The sequence below is a fragment of the Nomia melanderi genome, unplaced genomic scaffold (assembly GCF_051020985.1).
Source record: "Nomia melanderi isolate GNS246 unplaced genomic scaffold, iyNomMela1 scaffold0064, whole genome shotgun sequence".
NCBI lineage: Eukaryota > Metazoa > Arthropoda > Insecta > Hymenoptera > Halictidae > Nomia > Nomia melanderi.
Window position 1 is genome coordinate 382,501 of NW_027475179.1, and position 7,500 is coordinate 390,000.

At 49.9% G+C, this 7,500-nt stretch overlaps 1 non-coding gene across 1 annotated transcript; it reads right to left on the minus strand.

The window, feature by feature from the left end:
• Positions 1–1,789: 1,789 nt before the first annotated feature.
• On the minus strand, positions 1,790–1,944 carry LOC143175337 (5.8S ribosomal RNA). The gene has a single exon (XR_013000152.1). It is a non-coding gene; the product is annotated as a 5.8S ribosomal RNA (ribosomal RNA).
• Positions 1,945–7,500: the final 5,556 nt, after the last annotated feature.

A 7,500-nucleotide genomic window follows, 5' to 3' on the forward strand; every position in this document is an offset into this window, starting at 1 on the left:
TACTCGATCGCGAAAAAGACTCTCGCTAGACGATCTCGCGCTCCGGTTAACTTTAACGCCCGTCCGAGAAGAATTTTCGGGGACTGGACGACCGAAGCGGATCTCGCGCGGTCTCGCGATCGACAGTGAAGAGAAGTGCAGAAGAGGAAAAGAAGACACGACAAACACACACCATGGGGCGACCGACGCGTTCGTTTCAACGCTTTCGCACAAAGTCGGCGGCGGTTATATATTTATATCATTATATTCCGGCGGACGGGACGCGACGTTCGAAAGCCTCGCCAAAGAGGAGCTCCTGCCTCTTCCTCTCTCTTTTCTACGAGAAAAGATAAACGTATTTTACGGGGATACGGAAACGTTACCACGTGGTGTCACACACGATCGTCCGTCTCTTCTCTATAGCAGAAACCGATAAAAATACACCTCCCGAAAGAGAGTATATGGTGATTCTTTTTATATATATATATATATTTCGAAATACAACTGAACGTGGCGGAAGCGCACGGTGGTGGTCCAGCGAGGACACGCGACGACGGGGAATAAGAACTATTCGACCCGTTACGAATACGCATGCTCGTCCCGCACGATTTTAACACACACCGTGTTTTTCTCCAGTCGTCAAAGCGTTCGTGCGTCGAATTCGAAAAATAAAAAAAAAAGAAAAACACCTTTTCTCTCTCTCGGGGTAAAAGAGTCGATGTGTATTGTGTATAAAGGTTCTGCGAGAAGTCTCGTTTTGACGTGTGTTCCGCCGATAACGACGATCCTCCGAAACGGGGATACAGAAACGTTACACCTCACAACACGATCTCCGTCTCTTCTCTATAGCAGAAACCGATAAAAATACACCTCCCGAAAGAGAGTATATGGTGATTCTTTTTATATATATATATTTCGAAATTCAACTGAACGTGGCGGAAGCGCACGGTGGTGGTCCAGCGAGGACACGCGACGACGGGGAATAAGAACTATTCGACCCGTTACGAATACGCATGCTCGTCCCGCACGATTTTAACACACACCGTGTTTTTCTCCAGTCGTCAAAGCGTTCGTGCGTCGAATTCGAAAAATAAAAAAAAGAAATACACCTTTTCTCTCTCTCTCGGGGTAAAAAGAGTCGATGTGTATTGTGTATAAAGGTTCTGCTGCGAGAAGTCTCGTTTTGCCGTGTGTTTCGGTAACGACGATCCTCCGAAACGTACATCTCATTCGTAAGAGAGGAAGAAAACAATCTCCCTGGGGCCAGTCGGTAATATACCGACATACGACGTGTCGTGCACATCCGTCTCACGCACGGTATACAAAATATGAATAAAACGTGTGTAGTCTCTCTCTCTCTCGACTTCTTAATATTTTCTTTCACCTCTGACGCATCATTTCAGGTGACGTCGGGAGCGCGGGAAAAAAAATTTTTCTAAACACACGAAACCGTTCATCTCACGAACAGCCGAAAAAGTTGTCGCTCAGATCCATATCGCAGTGGAGCGGTATCCGCGGGCGGTCGTAATTGAACGACGCACGACGCCGCGAACACTCACGCGAGTCCATACAAACGATTCCGATCGTTTTGCAACAACTAGAACGTACACTGTCCGTGAAATTCACAGAATTTTCGCGTGTCCGCGACAAACGCCGACGAGACACCCATCGTTCGCTCGTACGTAGCATCCTTCTCTTAACCCGACTCAGAAACGTTCTTTGCGCCCTTCGGTAAAAAAACGTTCGATCCGAAGAGGTGAACGACGGCGGGGATTTGACAGAGCTACGCAAGCAGTGTATGGTACGTAAACGACCCTCAGCCAGGCGTGGTCCAGGAATTGTATCCGTGGACCGCAATGTGCGTTCGAAATGTCGATGTTCATGTGTCCTGCAGTTCACACGTTGACGCGCAATTAGCTGCGTTCTTCATCGACCCACGAGCCAAGTGATCCACCGTTCAGGGTAATCGTATAAATTTTATATTTCACATATATAATTTTATTCTCATTTGTTCGACCTAATATCTCTCTTCTTTCAAAGAGAAGATAAAAGTTGATACCTGAATCTCCGACCAGCGCGCGAAGGAGATTCAGGCGTCGCCTTGGAGACGACACCGAAGCCTTTCGAGACGAAAAACGTTCAAGTAATATGTATATATTTCTCGACGTTCCGGGCGTATAGTGCATTCAAAAACCCGCGAAAGACGCAGAAGACTCGCACGCGTGGAAACGACGGGGATATATTTTGTATCCTACCCGATACTGAATCCATCGCGTGCAGTCGACCCTCGCGTTCTTCCGATCAGACGCATCTATTGTTGCGCGCATGTTTTCGCGTCGCATCGCGCGAAACGTTGCACGAATCGTACCGATCGATCGATTGAAAGCAAATAATGAAAAAAGACTTCACAGCTGGCTCTTTGCCGGTCATTCGTCCCATGTTATCTCTTGCCGCGAAATTGGCGCGCAAGAGTTGGGTGTCAGACGCGCGGCTTTAAAACGAGCTTCACGGCCGGTCCCTTCGTTACCGCTTTCGTTCTTTCTCTCGGAACGACCATGAACGAACACGACGAGCGACGCTACGGCATACACACGTCCACGGATTCGATTAAAAAAACAGACTTCACAGCTGGCTCTTTGCCGGTCATTCGTCCCATATTATCTCTTGCCGCGAAATTGGCGCGCAAGAGTTGGGTGTCAGACGCACGGCTTTAAAACGAGCTTCACGGCCGGTCCTCTCAATTCCGTGTACGGTACACGCAAGATGCGGGTTCCACTTCCAGACTACCCGGTCCCTTCTCTCTACGAGAATCGATAGTAGAAGAACGGCTCGAAAACGCGTCTCAGAGACTAGGGGAAAAGAAGCGGTATGCGAGCGAAACGAAAACGCATTATGGAAACGTCGCGAAACAATGTTCGACGGTTGCTCGGTTCCAATCGTGCGGCCGTTTCAATTTCTCGTGCGCTTCACCGTCCCTCCGTAACTCTGGCCGATCGCGTATACCGAAGAGCCGACACGCGCAAAAACCACAGGCATTGTATACTGTATATATATATGTTACAGTCACAGCCTTCGCGCGTTTTACTCTCCGACGCGGGGTTTCCACGACGAAAGAGAGACAGTTTCGTGGCGGGTGACTCGGCCGAATCGCTACGACGGGTATTTCTATTATAGAACGAATCATCGCCACCCTTTACCAGTGCCCGACGAAGGAATCACAAGGTCATCTGGAGTTTACAATGCCAGCGACGGTAATTCCAACGAAGACCCGATAAGTCAACTCATCGTTCTATTTCTCCCCGTACAGAAAAGCGAATCGACGCTAACGCACCTCGCGCAAGCACGAACGTTCTCTTCGCGTGGATCATCCCATCGTCGAAAGATGTAAAGACGCATTGGAGATCGTGGTCTCTGGCGGGCTCATTGCACGCCCCACTGCATATCTTTCCTCGAATCGAGAATGATTCGTCCACTAAGGCTGCGAAACTACGCGTCGAGGAAACTAGGGGAAAGAAGCGGGATGCGAGCGAAACGACAATACATTATGGAAACGTCGCGAAACAATGTTCGGCGGTTGCTCGTTTCCTCCTGCGGACGTTTCATTGCTCGGGCGCTTCACGTCCCTCCGTAACCTTCGCGCGATCGCGTGCCCCGGAGAGCCGGCAACCGGTGAACCACAGGCGTATAAACTATAGTCTTCTATAGCAAGCCTTCGGCGGTTACTCTCCGACGCGGGGATTCCACGACGAGAGAGAATTTCGTGGCGGGTGACATCGGTCGAAACGCTACGACGGGTATTTCTATTATAGAACGAATCATCGCCACCCTTTACCAGTGCCCGACGAAGGAATCACAAGGTCATCTGGAGTTTACAATGCCAGCGACGGTAATTCCAACGAAGACCCGATAAGTCAACTCATCGTTCTATTTCTCCCCGTACAGACAAGCGAATCAACGCTATCGCACCTCACGCATGCACGAACGTTCTCTTCGCGTGAATCGTCCCATCGTCGAAAGATATAGCCGCTTGGAGATCGTGGCCCATCAAGTTCTTCCGTAACTCCTGCGCGATCGCGTACCCCGGAGAGCAGGCAACCGGTGAACCACAGGCGTATAAACTATAGTCTTCTATAGCAAGCCTTCGCGTTTACTCTACGACGCGGGGATTCCACGACGAGAGAGATTTTCGTGGCGGGTGACACGGCCGAATCGCTACGACGGGTATTTCTATTATAGAACGAATCATCGCCACCCTTTACCAGTGCCCGACGAAGGAATCACAAGGTCATCTGGAGTTTACAATGCCAGCGACGGTAATTCCAACGAAGACCCGATAAGTCAACTCATCGTTCTATTTCTCCCCGTACAGAAAAGCGAATCGGCGCTATCGCACCTCACGCAAGCAGGAATGATCTCTTCGCGTGGATCGTCCCATCGTCGAAAGATGTAAGACGTACAGAAATCGTGGTCCATCACGATTATTCGTAACTCTCCGAGTCGCGTATCTGAGAGTAGGGCAAACGGAGAACCACAGGCATAAATAATACTATATATTTCTTATATATAGTTAGCCTTCGCGTTTTACTCTCCGACATGGGGATTCCACGACGAGAGAGAGTTTCGTGGCGGGTGACTCGGCCGAATCGCTACGACGGGTATTTCTATTATAGAACGAATCATCGCCACCCTTTACCAGTGCCCGACGAAGGAATCACAAGGTCATCTGGAGTTCACAATGCCAGCGACGGTAATTCCAACGAAGACCCGATAAGTCAACTCATCGTTCTATTTCTCCCCGTACAGAAAAGCGAATCGACGCTATCGCACCTCGCGCGAGCACGTAACTACTCTTCGCGTGGATCGTCCCATCGTCGAAAGATGTAAGACGCACGGAAATCGTGGCCCATCAACGTTTTTTTGTAACTCTGCCGATCGCGTATCACAGAGCCGAGACGCACATACCACAGGCGTATAATACCGTTTTCTTTCGTATGGTAAGCCTTCGCGTTTACTCTTCGGCGCGGGGTTTCCACGTCGAGAGAGACTTTCGTGGCGGGTGACATCGGTCGAAACGCTACGACGGGTATTACTATTATAGAACGAATCATCGCCACCCTTTACCAGTGCCCGACGAAGGAATCACAAGGTCATCTGGAGTTTACAATGCCAGCGACGGTAATTCCAACGAAGACCCGATAAGTCAACTCAACGTTCTATTTCTCCCCGTACAGAAAAGCGAATCGACGCTGTTGCACCTCACGCAAGCACGAACGTTCTCTTCGCGTGGATCGTCCCATCGTCGAAAGATGTAAGACGCACGGAAATCGTGGCACATCACGTGTTTTCGGAACTCTGTCGACCGCGTATCTCAGAGACGACGCGCGCGAACCACTGGCATATACTATTATATATCGCGTTTTACCCTCCGACGCGGGGATTCCACGACGAGAGAGAGTTTCGTGAGCGGGTTGACTCGGAAGAAACGCTACGACGGGTATTTCTATTATAGAACGCATCATCGCCACCCTTTACCAGTGCCCGACGAAGGAATCACAAGGTCATCTGGAGTTTACAATGCCAGCGACGGTAATTCCAACGAAGACCCGATAAGTCAACTCAACGTTCTATTTCTCCCCGTACAGAAAAGCGAATCGACGCAATCGCACCATACGCGTGCACGTAACAACTCTTCGCGTGGATCGTCCCATCGTCGAGAGACGTAAGTTTCCATACTATGAATTCGCGTTTTACTCTCCGACGCGGGGATTCCACGACGAGAGAGAGTTTCGTGAGCGGGTTGACTCGGAAGAAACGCTACGACGGGTATTTCTATTATAGAACGCATCATCGCCACCCTTTACCAGTGCCCGACGAAGGAATCACAAGGTCATCTGGAGTTTACAATGCCAGCGACGGTAATTCCAACGAAGACCCGATAAGTCAACTCAACGTTCTATTGCTCCCCGTACAGAAAAGCGAATCGACGCAATCGCACCATACGCGTGCACGTAACAACTCTTCGCGTGGATCGTCCCATCGTCGAGAGACGTAAGTTTCCATACTATGAATTCGCGTTTTACTCTCCGACGCGGGGATTCCACGACGAGAGAGAGTTTCGTGAGCGGGTTGACTCGGAAGAAACGCTACGACGGGTATTTCTATTATAGAACGCATCATCGCCACCCTTTACCAGTGCCCGACGAAGGAATCACAAGGTCATCTGGAGTTTACAATGCCAGCGACGGTAATTCCAACGAAGACCCGATAAGTCAACTCAACGTTCTATTACTCCCCGTACAGAAAAGCGAATCGACGCAATCGCACCATACGCGTGCACGTAACAACTCTTCGCGTGGATCGTCCCATCGTCGAGAGACGTAAGTTTCATAGTAAGCCTTCGGCGTTTTACTCTCCGACGCGGGGATTCCACGACGAGAGAGAGAGTTTCGTGAGCGGGTTGACTCGGAAGAAACGCTACGACGGGTATTTCTATTATAGAACGCATCATCGCCACCCTTTACCAGTGCCCGACGAAGGAATCACAAGGTCATCTGGAGTTTACAATGCCAGCGACGGTAATTCCAACGAAGACCCGATAAGTCAACTCAACGTTCTATTTCTCCCCGTACAGAAAAGCGAATCGACGCAATCGCACCATACGCGTGCACGTAAACAACTCTTCGCGTGGATCGTCCCATCGTCGAGAGACGTAAGTTTTCATAGTATTAATTCGCGTTTTACTCTCCGACGCGGGGATTCCACGACGAGAGAGAGTTTCGTGAGCGGGTTGACTCGGAAGAAACGCTACGACGGGTATTTCTATTATAGAACGCATCATCGCCACCCTTTACCAGTGCCCGACGAAGGAATCACAAGGTCATCTGGAGTTTACAATGCCAGCGACGGTAATTCCAACGAAGACCCGATAAGTCAACTCAACGTTCTATTTCTCCCCGTACAGAAAAGCGAATCGACGCAATCGCACCATACGCGTGCACGTAAACAACTCTTCGCGTGGATCGTCCCATCGTCGAGAGACGTAAGTTTTCATAGTATGAATTCGCGTTTTACTCTCCGACGCGGGGATTCCACGACGAGAGAGAGTTTCGTGAGCGGGTTGACTCGGAAGAAACGCTACGACGGGTATTTCTATTATAGAACGCATCATCGCCACCCTTTACCAGTGCCCGACGAAGGAATCACAAGGTCATCTGGAGTTTACAATGCCAGCGACGGTAATTCCAACGAAGACCCGATAAGTCAACTCAACGTTCTATTACTCCCCGTACAGAAAAGCGAATCGACGCAATCGCACCATACGCGTGCACGTAACAACTCTTCGCGTGGATCGTCCCATCGTCGAGAGACGTAAGTTTCCATACTATGAATTCGCGTTTTACTCTCCGACGCGGGGATTCCACGACGAGAGAGTGTTTCGTGAGCGGGTTGACTCGGAAGAAACGCTACGACGGGTATTTCTATTATAGAACGCATCATCGCCACCCTTTACCAGTGCCCGAC